General features: G+C 38.1%; 1 long non-coding RNA gene across 1 annotated transcript in view; it reads right to left on the bottom strand.

Moving 5' to 3' along the window:
* LOC118499631 overlaps positions 1-18,538 on the bottom strand; it is a 29,578-nt gene extending 11,040 nt beyond the window's left edge. The window contains exons 1-3 of the long non-coding RNA XR_004902137.1: positions 18,360-18,538; positions 11,497-11,500; positions 689-700 (exon numbers count right to left, since the gene is read on the bottom strand). This is a non-coding gene — a long non-coding RNA (uncharacterized LOC118499631). The remainder of the gene's footprint in view (positions 1-688; positions 701-11,496; positions 11,501-18,359) is intronic.
* Between the last annotated feature and the right edge of the window lie 834 nt (positions 18,539-19,372).

Genomic DNA, 19,372 nt, shown 5'->3' with positions numbered 1-19,372 from the left:
CACTTAATATTCAAGTGGAGAATCCATGAAGAATGCATAAATATTTTAAATACATATGAACCCAACATAGGAGCACCCAAATATATAAGGAAAATCTTGGAGGACTTCAAGAAAGATATTAACAGCAACACAATTATAGCAGGGGATTTTAACACTCTGTCAAAAATGGATAAATCTTCCAAACAAAACATCAACAAAGATATTACTATATTGAACAATATCTTAGATCAAATGGAATTAACTGGTATATATAGAGACCCTTTCATCCCAAAGAAGCAAAATACACATTAGTTTCAAATGCACATGGAACATTTTCAAAGATAGACCATATGATAGGACACAAAACAAGCCTCAAAAAATGCAAAAAAAATGAAACCATATCAAGCATTTTCTCTGACCACAAGGGACTGAATCTAGAAAAAAAACTTCAAGGAAGAAACACAAAACACTCAAACTCATGGAGATTGAATAGCATGCTATTAAACAATGAATTGGTCAAAAATGAAATTAAGGAAAAAATCAAAGTTTCTGGAAAGAAATAAAAATGAACTCAAAACAATCCAAAACTTATGGGAAACAGGAAAGGCAGTCCTGGGAGGGAAGTTAATAGTGATACAGGCCTACCTAAAAAAAAAACAAAACAAAACAAAACAAAACAAAACAAACAGAAACAATTCAAATAAATAACCTAACACTACACCTACAACAACTTGAAGAATAACAGCAAAAACAGCCTAGAGAAAGTAGAAGGGAGGAAATAACCAAGATCAGGGCAGAATTAAATGACATAGAGACAAAATGCACAATTCTAAGGATCAATAAATCCAGGAGCTGATTCTTTGAAAAGATAAACAAAATCATTTAGCAGACTTCTTAAGAAAGAAAAAAGACAGGACCCAAATAAACACAATCAGAAATGAAAGAGGAGAGATTACAATTGATGCCACAAAAATACAAAGGATTACCAGAAATTATATATAAAGAACTACATAACAAAAAATTTGAAAACCTAGGTGAATTGAACAAATTTGTAGAAAATTATAATCTTCCAAAACTAAATGAAAAAGAGGAAGACAGCCTGAACAGACCAATAACAGCTGATGAAACTAAAGCAGTAATAAAAAAACACCTGGCACACAAAAGCCCAAGACCAGATGTTTTCACAGCAGAATTTTAAAAAGCATTTAATGGTGAGATCACCCCTATTTTTTACAGACTATTCAAAAAAATCCAAGAAGATGGAAGACTCTTAAATTCTTTTTATGAAGCCAGCATCATCCTAATCCCAAAACCAGATAAAGACACAACAAAGAAAGAAAACTTCAGGCCAATATCCCTGATGAACATAGACACTAAAATCCTCAATAAAATATTGGCAAACCACATCCAACAATACATTAAAAAGATCATACACCATGATCAAGTAAGGTTCATCCCACAGATGTAAGGATAGTACAATATTTGCAAATCAATAAACATAATATGTCACATAAACAAAACAAAACACAATAATAAAATGATGATAGCAATTTATGCAGAAAAAGCTTTTGATATGGTACAGCATTCATTTCTGGTAAAGACACTCAGCAACGTGGGAATAGAGGGATCATTCCTCATCCTAATAAAGGCCACATGTGAGACACCTACAGCCAACATCAATGGGGCAAAATCTAAAAGCTTTCCCACTAAGACAAAGAATAAGATAAGGATGTCCACTATCACCACTTCTGTTCAACATAGTATTGGAAGTACTAGCCACAGCGATCAGACAATGAAAAGTACTAAAAGCATCCAAATTGGAAAGGAGGAAGGAAAACTGTCATTGTTTGCAGATGACATGATAGTGTACATAGATAATCCTATAGTCTCCACCAAAAAACTACTTGACCTAATAAGTGAACTTAGCAAAGCAGCAGGATACAAAGTAAATATTCAGAAATCAAAGGCATTTTTGCACACCAACAATGAAATATCAGAAACAGAAATCAGGAATGAAATCCCATTTGATATACCAACAAGAATATAAAGTATGTAAGAAAAAAAACAGACTAAAGAGGTAAACAACCTGTCCTCAGAAAACTACACAACACTAAGGAAAGAAATTAAGGAAGACACAAACAAACAGAAGCATATACCATGCTCATGGTTTAGAAGAATTAACATCCTCAAAATGTCCATACTACCCAAAGCAATTTAGAGATTCAAGACAATTCTTTTTAAAGCACCAATGTTATATTTCACAAACATAGAACAAACACTTCAAAAATTTGTAAGGAACCATAAATAACCCTGAATATCTGCAGAAATTTTGAGAAAGAAGAACAAAGTAGGAGGGATCACAACACCTGATATCAAACTGTATTTACAAAGCCACTGTAATCAAAACAACCTGGTGCTGGCATAAGCATAGACACAGAGACCAATTGAATAGAATAGAGTACAGAAATAAAGCCAAGGCTCTTTGGTTAATTAAAATTTGAGAAGGGGGAAGCAGCAGAATATGGACTAAAAATAGCCTCTTCAAAAATGGTTGGGACAGCAGTACAGCCACATGCAAAAACAACAACACCAACAAAAAACCTCAATCACCAATTTACACCATACAAAAAATATGTTCATGGTGGATAAAAGACTTAAATATAAGTCTTGACACCATAAAGGACCTAGATGACAACACTGGCAGGAAAACCTCAGATATTTCATGCAGCGATATTTTCACCGCTATTTCCCCTAGAGCAAGGGACATAAAGCAGAGAATAAAGAAATGTGATTTCATCAAAATAAAAAGCTTCTTAATGACTAAGAAAAACAGCATTAAAATGTAAAAAGAACCAACTCTAAGAGAAAGCATGTTTGCCAATGATACCTCAGACAAGGGTTTGATCTCCAAAATACATAAAGAATTCACGTGAGTTCACTACAGGAAGACAAACAACCCAGTTAAAAAATGGACAAAGGACTTGAACAGACACTTCTGCAAGGAGTATATAAAAAGGGCCCAGAGATATATTAAAGGATGCTCAGCATCACTAGCCATCAGAGTGATGCAAATGTAAGCCACAATGAGATACCTCTTCACATTGACCAGAATGGCTATCATTACAAATAAACAAACAACAGGTGTTGGAAAGGTAATGGAGAAAAGGGAAAGCTAGTACAGTGTTTGTGGGAATGCACACTGGTGCAGCCACTGTGGGAAACAGTATGGAATCTTCTCAGAAAACTAAAAATGGATCTCCCTTTTGACACAGCAAATCCACTCCTGGGATTATATCCTCAGAGCCCTGAAACACCGATCCATAGAAACATATGCACCCCAATGGTCACAGCAGCACAATTTACAATAGCCAAGTACTAGAAATAACCTTAGTGAGCATCAATAAGTGAATGAATCAAAAATCTATGCTACATTTTCACAATGATACACAGCAGAAGATAGAAGGTGCTCCTATCCTTTGTGACAGCATGGATGGAACTGGAGAGTATTATGCTAAGTGAAATATGATAAGCTGTGAAAGAGCAATACCATATGATCTAACCTTTAAATGAAACCTAATCAACCAAACAAACAAGAAAGCAAAATATAGCAGAGACATTGAAATAATAAAGAATCTGACAGTAACGAGAGGGTAGGTGGGAGGGGATAGTAGGGAGAAAAGGCGAAGGTTTTTCAGGAAAAACTATAACATGGACAAACCAAGGGGTTTGTATTCAGGGAAGGGAAGTGATGATGGCTGAGGTGGGGGTAGTTGTTGGGGAAAATGCAGAGACCTGTACTTGAAGAAGAACAAAATAATTTTTAAAAAAGCAAGGAAAAAAAAGGTAAAAAAAAGAAATATCAGAAGTAGAATTTAAGAAAAAATCCTATTTACTAAAGCAAGAAGAAAAATAAAATAGGAATAAAAATCATACTCAGAAAACTATACAACACTGAAGTAAACAAGGATATAAAACACTGTACTCAGAAAACTACAGAACACTGAAGAAAGGCATTAGGGAAGACACAAATAATGGAACAACATACCATGTTTTTGTATTGGAAGAATTAAAATCATTCAGGAGTTCCAGCCAAGATGGAAGCATAAGTGGACACACTGTGCCTCCTCAAACAACCAAAATTAGGGACAACAAAAGTTTGGAAACAAAAAGACAACCAGAACAGACAGAAAATTGAACTGTGTGGAGGTCCAGACAACCATTCATCCAGACTGGTAAGAGGGGAGGAGTCAGTGGCTAGCCTAGAGGGGTCACAGCAGGAAAAAGCAGTGGCTGGCAGACTCAGACACACAGGGCACAGGCCACCGCTAGTAGGCCCTGGTGGCAGACCCCAGGCATGGGCATGGGGAGGCAACGAGCAGACACAGTGAGATGCACAAGGCAGCTGGCTGCCCACAGTCACACATTCAAGTGCAGATAAACCAGGAGAAAATGAGAAGCAAGGCAGACCACACAACCCAGGGCCCCAACACCAGGAAATAAAGCCTAAAAGCACTGATTGAAAACACTTGTGGAGGTCGAGGTGCCAGGTGAGACTCCCAGCCTCATAGGAGATTTTATTGGAGGGACCCACAGGGTCCTAGAATGTACACAAGCCCACCCACCCAGAAACCAGCACCAGAAGGCCCCAATTTCTTGTGGGAGGTGGCAGAGGAGACTGAAATCCGACAGAGAGCAGAGCAAGTGCCGTTGTTCCCTCTCTGACCCTGCCTCCACAAACAGCATCACAACCCAGTGACTGAGTTGCACTGCCCTAGGGAACACCTAAGGCTCCATCCCTTACACATAACAGGAACAACCAGACACCCCAGCCCCCCAAAAATGGCTCAAACAGAAGAACAAATCAAAGCTCCAGAGCAAATACTTTTAAGTGACTAAGAGATAGCCAACCTATCAAATGCATAGTTCAAAACACTGGTGATCAGGATGCTCACAGAATTGGTTGATTTTGGTCACAAATTAGATGAAAAAAATGAAGGCTACACTAAGTAAAATGAAGAAAAATGTACAGGGAACCAATAGTGATGGAAAGAAAACTGGGACTCAAATCAATGGAGTGGACCAGAAGGAAGAAAAAAACATACAATCAGAAAAAAATGAAGAAATAAGAATTCAAAAAAATGAGGAGAGGCTTAGGAACCTCTAGGGCATCTTGAAATGTTCCAACATCTGAATTACAGGGATATCAGAAGGAGAAAAGGAAGAGCCACAAATAGAAAACTTATCTGACAAATAATAAAAGAGAACTTTCCCAATCTGGCAAAGGAAACAGACTTCCAGGAAGTCCAGGAAGCTCATAGAGTCCCAAAGAAATTGGATTCAAGGAAGCACACACCAAGGCACATCATAATTACATTAGCTGAAATTAAAATGAAGGAGAGAACTCTAGAAGCAGCAAGAAATAAGGGGACAGTCACCTACAAAGCAGTTCCCATCAGACTGTCAGATGATTTCTCAAGAGACCTTGCAGGCAAGAAGGGGCTGGAAAGAAGTAACGAGGCCCTGGCTGGCATAGCTCAGTGGATTGAATGCGAGCTGTGATCCAAAGTGTCGCAGGTTCGATTCCCAGCCAGTGTACATGCCTGGGTTTCAGGCCATGGCCCCCAGCAACTGCACATTGATGTTTCTCTCCCTCTCTCTCTCTCTCTCTCTCTCTCTATTTCTCCCTCCCCCTCTGAAAATAAATAAATAAATCTTTAAAAATTTTTTTAAAAAAGAACCTATGTACCCCACTGTTCATAGCAGCACAATTTACAATAACCAAGTGCTGGAAACAAACTAAGTGCCTATCAGTAAATGAACGGATTGAGAAACTATAGTACATTTACAGAATGGCATAGTACACAGCAGAAACAAAAAAGGAACTCCTATCTTTCGTGACTGCATGGATTGAACTGGAGAACATTATGCTAAGTGAAATAAGCCAGGTGGTGAAAGATAAATACCATATGATCTCACCTATGACTGGAACCTAATCAACAAAACTAACAAATGAGTAAATAGAACCAGAGACTTGGAAGTAAAGAACAAACTGACACTGAGCAGAAAGTGGGGGGGGATATCAGGAGAAGGAATTGGAAGGGGCAAACAAAGTAACACAAACAGAGGATTCATGGTCACAGACAATGGCGGGGATTGACTGTGTTACTGAGGCTTTGGGTTATTGGTAAACAATGGGAAAAAGCTGGGACAACTGTAACTGAAAAATAATACATTTAAAGTAAATAAAAATATCAACGTCTTTGGCTATACTTTGCTTGCTTGTTCATTTTGTTGATTAAGTTCCTGTTGATTATGAGATCATACGGTATTTGTCTTTCACCACCTGGCTTATTTCACTTAGCATAATGTTCTTCAGTTCCACCCATGCTATCACAGAGGGGAGATGGTGGGGGATAATGGGAGGAAAGGGTGAAGGGTTTACAGGAACAATTATAAAGGACATATGCACAATAACAAGGGGAGTGGAAAGGGGGGAAGGCAGGGAGGGCTGGGATTGTGGAGAGGGATGGGGGAAAAGGCAGAAAACTGTACTTGAACAACAATAAAAAAAAATAAAATAAAATCAATAAACATATCCTCAGGTGAGGTGAGGATTAAAAAAGTAAATTAAAATGTAAAAATGGGCAGAAGACATAGAGGATTCTAAGACTGCAGAAGAATAGCTGGAAACTCCACATTCTTGTTTGCAGCCCTGGACTGGTCTTGTAGCTAAACCACAAAACAATCAACCCAAAACTCCAGCTGAGTGTGAATGAGAGCATGTTTGAATGAGCATATTCATGGACAAGTGTTCGTGTGTGTTTGTAATTGTGCTACTACCTGTCTGCCTGAGAGAACACTTTGGGTCAAGTAGCCCAGGTTTTGGTATGGAGACGCTGCCACATCAGCCTCAGCTGCCACCCAGCCTGGCACTTCTGGCTGTACAGATTTTGAGTGGGAACCATTTTGTGGATTTTTCAAATCTTCCTCAGGAAGAAGCTGCCAGAGCAGCAGCACCTCAGTATCTGAACTTGCCTCTATGTTCTCTGCACCCATCAAGTTGTGTTATGCACCCTGCCACTTCCAGGAGTCAAGGTGCAGGAAAATGTACTTGCTGTGGAGGGTCTTTAGCCTCCCTATCCCCAGGTCATTGCTGGAACTATGAATGGGACAGAGTCTGACTGAGGAGGCTGCAGATTGGCTGGGTATCTTGGAGCACTGTGGGTGAAGAAAGTTAGTCAGGGTGGCAGAGACTGCAGTAGAAGCACAGTGAAGGAGATGCAGTTACAAGAGTCTGAGCTGAGACTCACTGGAGAGTGCAGCGTGAGTACTCTGCCATCATCTAGTGTTACAGCTTTGTGGCTGGACTCTTCCCTTCCCTCCCCCACCACATCAGGATAATATGTAACTTAAATGAAGACAATGCACATAGGATATATTCTATTGATTTAAGAGAGAAGGGGAGAGGCATCAGTGTGAGAGAGAAGAGTTGATGGGGGCCTCATGTATGGGTCCTGACTGGCTATCCATACTACACCTAGAAGCCCTCTCAAAACTGAGGCAGGCATGGTAGAGGGTGAGCCTCTTAGTCAGCCAGATGGAGGAAAGTTCCTATCAAGGAACAGGCCAATGAAAAATCAAGTCCCAGATAAAATAGGATAATCCAAATAACCCACACAAAGGACATTCCTAGGGCACCCAGGTCAAGAGATCAAGGAGTCTGCACCATGAGGCCTATCTGCTTTGGGGAGAGATGAAAAACACTGTAGATAAACTCATCACCTTTTTTTTTCCTTAAAGGAGCAAAGCACAGGTTGTGTGTTTGCAGCTATCCACCTTGGGCCCCAACAAAGGGAAAGTAGTACAGACAAGAGTTGCTCAAGGGGAGTCTGGAGTGGGAGATACAGGGGAGAGTCTTGAGGGAGAAGCTGTGGGATTCTCAGGGCCCAGATATACCTGTGCTACACGGCAGAATTCTTTCTTGAGAAGAGCTATCCCCTTCCAGGGGGAAATCACTTACTTACCCCATGGGACATCACTTCCCGTACCCTCTGGAAATCCCCTCATCACAACCTCTGAAATCCTATTTGCTTCAGTGAGCAATTTATTTTTTGTTCTATTTTCAGCTTTATCCTGTTTTGGTGTTCTGTTTCATTTGTTTGTTTGTTTGTTTTCCTCCCTTCCTGTATCTTAATCCTTGCTGAAGAGAAAGCAACATAAACAGACTCAGGGGTCATCAAAGACTGGTGGTAGGGTGCAGCCAATCCATACAATATCCTGGAAAACAGATTGGTGTGTCCGCCTCATGGGAGAGCCATAGAAATATCATCCAAGAACATGGCAGGCCCCAAATCTGGGCTTTGGAATCCTACCAGGAGCCCTGAAATGGTGAATATGGGGAACAATATCTATGGATTCAGACTAGTGGCTTAAGGGAGGGGAACTAACTCCCCATCTTGCTATGGGGACTTCCTGAAAGGCACTTTCTGTGTGACATCCAGGAATTACAGCCCCTTGTTTCTGCCAGAAACCCTCTCAGAAGTAGCTGGATCTGTGACCAGTATGACTGACAGCATGCCAGCAGGCAGGGACAGACAGGCAGTTCCTGTGGTGACCTGGGACATTTGCTGATACTTCCCAAGATCCAGTGTTGATAAAGACTGACTCTGCTGAGCAACTTGGCATGCCCTAGGAGAAGCCAAGCTAAGAGGAATCAGCCACAAACTGGTCATGGTGAACAGCTTCAAAAAGGCAGCTGAGGACCAGTTGTGGACAGCACCTGTCATGGGTTTACACCAGACTCAGACATCAGAGCAGTACCCAAAGGGAGAAACCAGAACACAAGATCTAAACTGTTCTGAGACAAATACACTTGGCTCTTTTCTCATTATCTTAGCTATATTTTCTTTTTTATTGCCTTTTACTTTATTTTTAATTCTTTTGTTTTTGGTGCTTTAATTTTTGTTTCATGTCTATTATACTCCTATCTTTGATTATTCCACTGTTCTCTTATTTTCTCCTTTTATTATTTTTATTTGTATGTGTTTCCTTTCTATATTTTCCTCTTTAAATTCATTAGAAATGTTGTTCTCTCCCCCTTTATTCTCTCATAATCACTTTTCTTTTCTTTGGCCCTCTCATATTCTTTATCCTTTTTCACATTCTCTATTATTCCATTTCTCTTTTCACTTTTAATATACTGTTCTCTCTCATTGTTGATACTGTTGTGGTGATCAGGGAGGAGTTTCTTGTTTTGATGTTGTTTTTTGTGTTGTTTTGCTTTGTCTTTTAGCAGCTATACAACAGCATACAACATGTGGTAGAAGGTGGGCCTTTTAGTCAACCCAGCGGACGACAGTTCCCATCAACGAGCAGACCAATAGCAATCAGGATCCAAAGACAACAGGAGAAGCCACATAACATGCACAGAGAAATTCCCTAAAGCATACAGATCAGAAGATCAAGGAGTCTACACAACTGGGGCCCATATGACTCCTAACACACAAGTCTGCACCATAAGACAGGGAGTCAAAGCAAATCAAACTAATACATAGGAACAAACTCAGAGACAGCTATACTGGGGAGACAAAGAAACAACCCCAAATGAAAGAAGATAGGATCTCCAGAAAATGGGCTAAGTGAAGTCGAGGCAAGCAATTTACTGTTCACAGTAATAGTTATAACGATGCTCAAGAAACTTAGAATTACAAAAAAAAAAAAAAAACCCTTAGTGGGGCCTACATCAGTATGAAAAATTCATTGAAAACTTGAATAAGAACCAGATAGAAATGAAGACTGTAATGTTTGAGAGGAAGAACATACTAGAAAAAATTAGAATTATGTTAGATAAAGCAGAGGATCAAATCAGTGAGCTGGAAGACAGGGTACTAAAAACTCAGTCAGAGTAACAAAATGAAAAAGGATTCAAAAACAAAGAAAGAGTGTTAAATGAAACACAAGCAAGTCAACTAGCAGATACTGAGTTCAAAACAATGGTTATAAGGAAGCTCAATGATCTCAGTGCAAATTACCAAAAACTACAGAAACTACCAGGAACTTACTGAAAACTATATCAACATGAAAAAGGATATAGGCAAAACCAATGAGGGCCAAGAGAAAATGAAGAATAGAATTTCTGAATTGAAGAACACAATAGAAGGAATCAAAAGCAGGCTAAATGAAGCAGAGGATTGAATTAATGAGCTTGGGGAGAAAGTAGAAGAAACTCCCAGAAAAGCCACAAAAGGAATAAAAAGACTAAAAAAGAACAAAGAAGTGTTAAGGGAACTGCAGGACAACATGAAACATAATAATATCCGTATAACAGAGATACCAGAAAGAGAAGAAGAGGAACAAGAAATAGAAAACTTGTTTGAAAAGGTAATGATGGAAAACTTTCCTAATTTGATGAGAGAAGAAATCACACAAGTCCAGGAAGCACAGAGGGTCCTAATCAAGAGGAACCCAAGAAGACCCACACCAAAACACATCATAATTAAAATGGCAAAATTCCAAGATAAAGAGAGAATCTTAAATACAAAAAGGGAGGAATGGGAAGTAACATACAAGGGAGCCCTGATAAGACTAGCAGCTGACTTCTCAATGGAAACACAAGCCAAAAGGAAATGGCAAAAAAAATTTCAAGTAATGAAAAGAAAAGACCTGCAACCAAGACTTCTCCACCCAGCAAGGCTCTAAATTAAAATGGAAGGCAAAATAAGGAGCTTCCTAGACAAAAGAAGGCTAAAACAATGCACCTCCACTGAGCCATCATTGCTAGATAAGCTAAGGGGGCTCTTTTAAGAAAATAAAGAAAATAAGTGAGGGGGGGACAGAGACACAAAGGCAAAAAATCAATTAGTATCTATCAATAATAACCTTAAATGTAAGTGAATTAAAGTCTTCAACCAAAAGACATAGGTTGGCTGAATGTATAAGAAAATATGACCTGCATATAGGCTGCCTACAAGAGACCCACCTCAGAACAAAACACTCACACAGACTGAAAGTGAAGGGTTTAGAAAAATATTCTAAGCAAACAGATAGGAAAAAATCTGGGCTAGCAATACTTATGTCAGACAAAATAGAGTTCAATAGAAAGGCCATAAAAAGAGACACAGAAGTAACTTCATACATAATACTCTAGGTAAGAATCAATTAAGAAGGCAGAAACATTGCAAATGTATATGGACCCAACCCAGGAGCACCCTAATATATAAGGGAAATCTTGGAGGACTTCAAAAAAGATATAGACAGCAACATAGCTATAGTGAATTTTAATACCCCACTGTCAACAATGGATACATCTTCCAAACAAAATATCAACAGGATATCACAGCATTGAAGGACACCCTAGATCAAATGGGCTTAACTGACATTATATATATAAATTCAAATTATTATATATATATGTGTGTGTGTGTGTGTATCACCTTTCACCCCAAAGAGGCAAAATAAACATTATTTTCAAATATACATGATCTTTTCTAATGATAGACCACATAATAGACACAAAACAAGCCTCAACCAATTCAAGAAAATTTAAATCATATCAAGCATTTTCTCAGATCACAAAGACCTGAAACAAGAAACAAACCACAAATAAAAATACCCAAAAACATTAAAACTCATGGAGATTGAATAGCATGCTATTAAATAATGAACAGGTTAAAAAATGAGATCAAGGAAGAAATTAAAAACTTTCTGGGAAAAAAAATGAAAATAAACACCTAACAGTCCAACTCCTATAGGACATAGTGAAGGCAGTCTTGATAGGAAAGTTCATAGCAAAACAGGCCTACCTAAAAAAGGTAGACATATTTTAAATAAACAACCTGTCCATACATCTAAAAGAACTGGAGGAACAAAAACACAAATCCCAGAACAAGTAGAATGAAGGAAATAAAAGCAGAGCAGAATTAAATGGAGACAAAAGAACAATTCATAGAGTCAATAAATCCAAAAGTTGGTTCTTTGAAAAGATAAAAAAAATTGACAAACCTTTAACCCAACTCATTTAAAAAAGGAGAAAGGACTCAATTAAATAAAATCAGAAATGAAAGAGAAGTAAAAACCCGTACCACAGAAGTACCAAGGATTGTAAGAAATTATTATGAACAACTATATGCCAAGAAATTTGACAATGTGGGTGAAATGGATAAATTTCCAGAAACATAAAGTCTTCCCAAACTGAATCAGAAAGAGGCAAAAAAAAAAAAAAAATCCTGAGTAGACCAATAACAACTGGCAAAACTGAAGCAGTAATCAGAAAACTGCCAACAGACAAAAGCCTTGGTACAGATGGTGTCACAGGTGAATTTTACCAAACATTCAAAAGAGAAATAACATCTCTCCTCTCAAACTGTTCCCAAAAAATCAGGAAAAGGAAAGACTCCTGCGCTTTTGTTATGAGGCCAATATTATCCTAATTCGAAGACCAGCTAAATACACAACAAAGAAAGGAAATTACAGGCCAATATTCCTGATGAACATAAATGCTAAAATTCTCAACAAATACTAGTAAACCAAATCCAACAATATATTAAAGACATCATATACCATAATCAAGTGGGATTCATTCCAGGGATGCAAGTATGGTATAATATTTGCAAATCAATAAATGTTCTACATCACATAAACAAAATGAAAGACAAAAATCACATGATCATATCAATAGATGCAGAAAAAGAATTGATAAAATCCAGCATCCATTTATAATAACTAGAGTCAGCAAAGTGGGAACTGAGGAAGCATACCTCAGCATAATAAAAGCCATATGCTAAAAACCTACTGCCAACATTATACTCCATGTACAAATATTAAAGCATTTCCCTTACAGTCAGGAAGAAGATAAGGGTGTCTGCTTTCATCACTGCTTATTCAACATGGCACTGGAAGTCTTAGCCATTGCAATCAGACAAAAGAAATAAAAGGCATCCAAAGTGGAAAGGAGGAAGTAAACTGTCATTATTTGCAGATGACGTTAGAGTGCACATAGAAAATCTTGTGAACTCCAGCTAAAAGCTACTCAACCTAATAAGCGAATTTCACAAAGTAGTGGGATACAAAGTCAATATTCAGAAATCAAAGACATTTTTTACATCAATGATAAACTCTCAAAAATAGAAACTAAGAAAAAAATCCCTTTTACTATTGCTGCAAAAAAAATAAAAATAAAGTACCTAGCAATAAATTTAACCAAGGAGGTAAAAGGTCTGTGCTCAAAAAACTGTAGAACACTGAAGAAAATACAAATAAATGGAAGCATACACCCTGTTCTTGGGCTGGAAGAATTAACATCATCAAAATGCCTACACTACCCAAAGCAATCTATAGATTCAATACAATTCTTATTAAAATACTAAGCATATTTTATAGATTTAGAACAAATATATCAAAAGTTTATATGGAACCATAAAAAGGCCCCATATAGCACAGCAATCTTGAGAAAGAAGAACGAATTTGGAGGGATCACAATGCATGATATCAAACTATACTAAAAGGCCACTGTAATCATAACAATCTGGTACTGGTATAAGTACAGAATCTTAGATCAATGGAAAAGAATAGCCCAGAAATAAACCCATGTCTATGGTGAATTAGTATTTGACAAAGGGAGCAGGAACATACAATGGAATAAAAATATCCTCTTTAATAAATGGTGTTGGGAGAACTGGTATATGCAAAAAAATTAAAACTAGATCACAAATTTACACCATAACCAAAAATAAACTCAAGATGGAAAAAATCCTTAAATATAAGTCATGATACCATAAAAGTCCTAATGGAAAGCATAGCCAGTAATATTTCAGATACCCCACATAGCAATATTTGCTGATATATATCTTAGGTCAAGGGAAATAAAGGGAAAAATAAACAAATGGGACTACATCAAATTAAAATGATTCCAAATGAGTAAAGAAACCAACATTAAAATGAAAAGGGAACCAACTCTATGGGAGAATGTATTTGCCAATGATACATTAGACAAGTGTCTAATCTCCAAAATATAGAAACATCTCAACACCAGGAAGACAAATAATCCAATTAACAAATAGTCAAATACCTGAATAGACATCTCTCCAAAGAGGGCTTAGAGATGGCCCATAGACATATGAAAACCTGCTCAACATCACTAGCCATCAGAGAGATGCAAATTAAAACCACAATGAGATATCACCTTATGCCTGTCAAAATTACTATCATTAATAAATCAACAAAGAACAAGTGTTGGTGAGGATGTGTAGAAAAGGGAACCCTAGTGTACTGTTGGTGGGAGTGCAGATTTGTGTAGCCACTGTGTAAAACAGTATTTAATTTTCTCAAAGAAAGAAAGAAAGAAAGAAAGAGAGAGAGAGAGAGAGGAAGGAAGGGAGGAAGGGAGGAAGAAAGAAAGAACTGCTACCTTTTGTGACAGCATGGATGAACCTGGATAGCATTATGTTAAGTGAAATAAGCCAGAAGGTAAAAGACAAATACCATATGTTCTCACCTATATGTGGAACCTAATCAACAAAACAAACAAATGGGCAATTTGGAAATAAAGGACAAACAGACAGTGACCATAAAGGAGGGGTGTGGCAGATAACAAGGGAAAGAAGGGGAAGGAGCAAGCAAAGGAACACAATTAGAGGACTCATGGGCACAGACAGTGGGGGGATTTGACAGTGGAAGTGGCAGGGGATGAGGTAGAGGTGAGAAATGGGGAAAAGGCAGGGCAACTGTAACTGAACAACAATAAGAAAAAGAAAAAGAAAATAAATAAATAAAAACTGTGGTATATCTGCACAATGGAATAAGAAAGAAAGAGAAAGAATCCCTATCCTTCATGACAGCCTGGATGGAACTGGAGATTATTATGCTAAATGAAATAAGACAGGGAAAGGTATATACCAATGATCTCAATTATAGGAGGAATATAATGAACACAATAAACTCATGATCAAAACAGAACCAGAGAAATGAAAACAGTGAACAGACTGACAGCTGCTAGAAGAAAGGGGGTGGAAGGGATGGTGGAAAGAAGAGGAAAGGGATTAATCAAAGAACACGTATGAATACCCCATGGATATGGACAATATTGTGGGCATACACAGTTGTGGGAGAGAGGAGGGAGGAGGGCAAAGGGGGGTAGAATTAGGATAACTTTAATAGAATAAAGATGAATGAAAAATATTGAACAGACACATTTCCCAAGAAAACACAAACTGCCAAGAGATATATGAAAAGCTGTTGAACTTCACTAGCTATTAGGGAAATTTAGATCAAAACTTCATGAGATACCACCTCATACCTATTAGAATGGCTATTATTAACAAGACAGGTAGTAACAAGTTTTGGAGAGGTTGTAGAGAAAACAAAACCCTCATTCACTGCTGGTGGGCATGTAAATTGGTACAGCCACTATGGAAAACAGTCTGGTGGTTGTTCAAAAAGTTAGGAAGAGAATTACCTTATGACCCAGGAATCCCTCCTTTGGGTAGTTAGCAAAAAAACCTTCAAAACATTTATTTGCAAAGGTATATGCACCATTATGTTCATTTCAGCATTATTCATGGTGGCCAAGACATGGAGACAAAGTGCCCTTTGATAGAGGATTATATAAAGATGTGGTACATATATACTATGGAATACTACTTATTCATAAGAAAGTATGAAATACTGCCAATTGCAACAACATGGATGAACCTTGAGGTTATGCTAAGTGAAATAAGCAAGTCATAAAAAGCCAAGAATCATGTGATTTCACTCATATGTGGGATATACATCGAAACTTATAGACACAGACAACAGTATTGTGGTTACCAAAGGGGGTGGGAGAGAAAGGGGTAAAAGGGACTATTTGGTAATGAAAAATGATAGGACTTTGAGTGATGGCACGCAATACAATATATGAGTATAGATCATGTATCATAGAAATGTACACTTGAAATCCATATGGTCCTATTAACCAATGTCACCACAATAAATTTAATTTTTTTTTAAAAATTGATGATACAATGAGGATAGAGAGATTTAGGGGAATTGGTGAGTTCATGTTTGGACTTTTAAGTACCTCCAGCTTCTCAACCCAAGCAAAGAGGTCCAGAAGGAGACTAAGTAGGTAGCTCTGTAGTTCAAGGGAGTAGTAGGGGACAGGGTTTCAGATTTGGAACTCAATGGCCTGTAGATGGTACCAAAAACAATGAGATAACTTAACTACTCCCAGAGAGAGCATATGGAGTGATAAAAAAAAAAAAGTGTCCTACTATTTTTCTCAAGAACAGCTGGAGGAAGAGGATAATGATAAGGATAAAGATAGAGTAGGTGTGTACAAATAGGTAAAGGAGAATCAGAAAAATCATGGTACCTGAGGAATGAAGGAAATGAAGAGTGCAGAGGAAGCAGCAAAAACAATCCAGTGACTAAAAGCCAGAAAAAATGCCCTATCAACTTGCTTATGAGGTGACTTTTGGTGGGCAGTTTTAGCTTAATGCTTCAGATTGGAATTGAGATGTCAGAAGCAGGATGGAGGAAACTACCTTGAAAAGGAGGAAGATCACCTCATCAGAAGTTGAGGAAGGAAGTGGAGGATAAAGATCACCATTTGTATTTTTATAGGGGAAGGAGACAAAGTTGAGTAAATTTGGTGTAGTGGCCTAAATTTTCTTGAAGAAGGGTGTTGAATGCCTTCTGTTAAGAAGGAAGCAGGAGAGTGAGTGGGCAGTGATGGATAGAGAGATTATTTTTTTCTCTTTTTTTAATATATTTTATTGATTATGCTATTACAGTTGTCCCATTTCCCCCTTCACTCCCCTCCACCCTGTACCCCCTTTCCCACCCATGTTCCCCCCTTTAGTTCATGTCCATGTGTCATACTTATGAGTTCTTTAGCTTCTACATTTCCCGTACTATTCTTGCCCTCCCCCTATCTATTTTCAACCTACATTCTATGCTACTTATTCTCTATACCTTTTCCCCCTCTCTCCTCCTCCCCCCCCTACTGCTAGCCCCCCATGTGCCCTCCATTTCTGTGGTTCTGTTCCTATTCTAGTTGTTTACTTAGTTTCTTTTGGTTTTGCTTTAGGTGTGGTTGTTAATAATTGTGAGTTTGCTGTCCTTTTGCTATACATGTCTTTTCTTTATCTTCTTTTCTTAGATAAGTCCCTTTCGCATTTCATAAAGTAAGGGCTTGGTGATGATGAACTCCTTTAATTTGATAGAGAGATTATTTAAAAGAATGGAGAAGATCCATGGTGTTCATTGGGGAGAGGAGGGTAAGCACTTGGCCAAAATGAATGGCCTGGTGGGATATTTTGTTGGCCCAGATGAATTTCAGAATCCTGCATCTGTGGTTGTTATAAGTACCACATTCAGGTTATTTTTCTCTAAATGTGCTAGGAATAGAGGTGGCTTATATCACTTTTTCTTTTTCCAGGCTGAGGTTTTGCTAGATGGTGTTACCCATACCAGGAGGTATGTGCTCCCCTTTTTCAGTAGCCTTGACTCTTTAAAGAGTCCTGAAGTAACACAAAAGAAGTAGTGGTTATTTGTTCTGCAAAACCTTTGACTTCCTCACCAATTCCATGATGTCTGCAATGCCATGAAAGCCAGGTCTAAGCCTGGAGTTTAAAAGTGTGAGATGCACAGCCTCCTCTAGTTTCATACCTTCCAATATCTAGTGCAGCCCACATATTGAAAGAAATTGGAGAGGAGGCTCTTCTGATGTTTATTTTGTCTAGGGCCTTATCTATACTTTGAATTTCATGATTCACTGTCACTAAGTTTGCCCTCCCCAGACCCCTTAACATTGAATATCTGAAGTATCTGAATCTATGAGCCATATCTAGGAAGTACCCAACCCCCATTCTTATTTATACTCTTGCTCTGACTTCATGCTGAGTGGCACCCAGCCAGAAGCAGAAGTGTTCTAAAGTGATTAGCTAAGAGCATAAGGAACAATTAGAAATCCATTGTGCAGACAAGTGGCTGTTTGATTTCTATCTACTTCCCTTTGGATATTAAACTTCCTTTTGATTAGCATTTGGTTTCTGCTTTATTGGTTGATGGTAGGGATTAAATATGAGAAGGGACTTAGCAGTGCCCAGTGTATTCAGCATTCAGGACATATAGTCGCTCCTCCTATCCATGGTTTTGCTCTCAAGGTTTCAGTTACCTAGGGCTAACTGCAGTCCAAAAACATTATATGGAAAATTCCAGAAATATACAATTCATAAGTTTTGCACCATTCTGAGTAGTGTAATGAAATCTGATGTCATCCTGCTTTGGCTTGCCTGGGACATGAATCATCCCTTTGTCCAGCATCTCCACACTGTACATACAACCCACCTATTAGTCCCTTAGTAGCCACCTCAGATATCAAATCAATATCACAGTATCACAGTGCTTGTGTCCAAGTAACACTTATTTTACTAAATAATGGCCCCAAAGTACAAGAGTAGTGGTACTGGCAATTTAGACATGCCAGAGAGAAGCCATAAAATGCTTCCTGTATGTAAAAAGGTGAAAATTCTTGACTTAATAAGGAAAGAAAAAATGTATGCTGAAGGTGTTCAGAATTATGGTAACAATAAATCTTCTATCCATAAAAATTGTGAAGAAAAAAAGGTTTTGCTAAGTTTGCCTTTACACCTCAGACTGAAAAAGTTATGGATGCAGAGTATGATAAATGCTTAGTTAAGATGGAAAAGGCGTTAAATTTGTAGGAAGAAGATATGACAGCATCATGGTTCAATATCTCCTTCTATCATATCATCAGAAAGTCAACAGTAGCCTAATGCTTTGTCGCAATGCTCATATCACTCACATTACTCACTCACTTCATCTCATCGGTAGGCATTGTGTCACCTCCCATCATCACAAGGTTGAGTGCAGTGCAATACATTATTTTGTGTGTGTTGTGAAAGACAGCATGTTCATATAACCTTTATTAAGTATATTATTCCATTTTTATTAGTTATTGTTTTTTATTATTGTTCGAGTACAATTTTCTCCATTTTACCCCCAGCACAACACACACCCCAGCCATTCCCATCTCCCACCCTCTATCCTAACTCCCCTTTGGCTTTATCCATGGGTCCTTTATACATTTCCTTGAAAACCCTTCCTCCTTTCCTCCCATTAACCCCTCCCACCTCCTCTCTGGTTACAGTCAGTTTGTTCTTAATTTCAATGTCTCTGGTTCTATTTTGCTTGCTTGCTTGTTTTGTAATTAGGTTCCACTTATAGGTTAGCTTATATGATATTTGTCTTTTACCACCTGGCTTATTTCACCTAGCGTAATGCTCTCCAGATCCATCCATGCTGTTACAAAGGGTAGGAGCTCCTTACACTGTTGGTAGGAATGCAGACTGGTAAAGCCACTGTGGAAAACAATATGGAATTTCCTCAGAAA

This window comes from Phyllostomus discolor, chromosome 3 (genome assembly GCF_004126475.2).
Source record: "Phyllostomus discolor isolate MPI-MPIP mPhyDis1 chromosome 3, mPhyDis1.pri.v3, whole genome shotgun sequence".
NCBI lineage: Eukaryota > Metazoa > Chordata > Mammalia > Chiroptera > Phyllostomidae > Phyllostomus > Phyllostomus discolor.
Note: the sequence above shows the minus strand (reverse complement) of the source record. Positions and strands in the feature narration are given on the sequence as shown.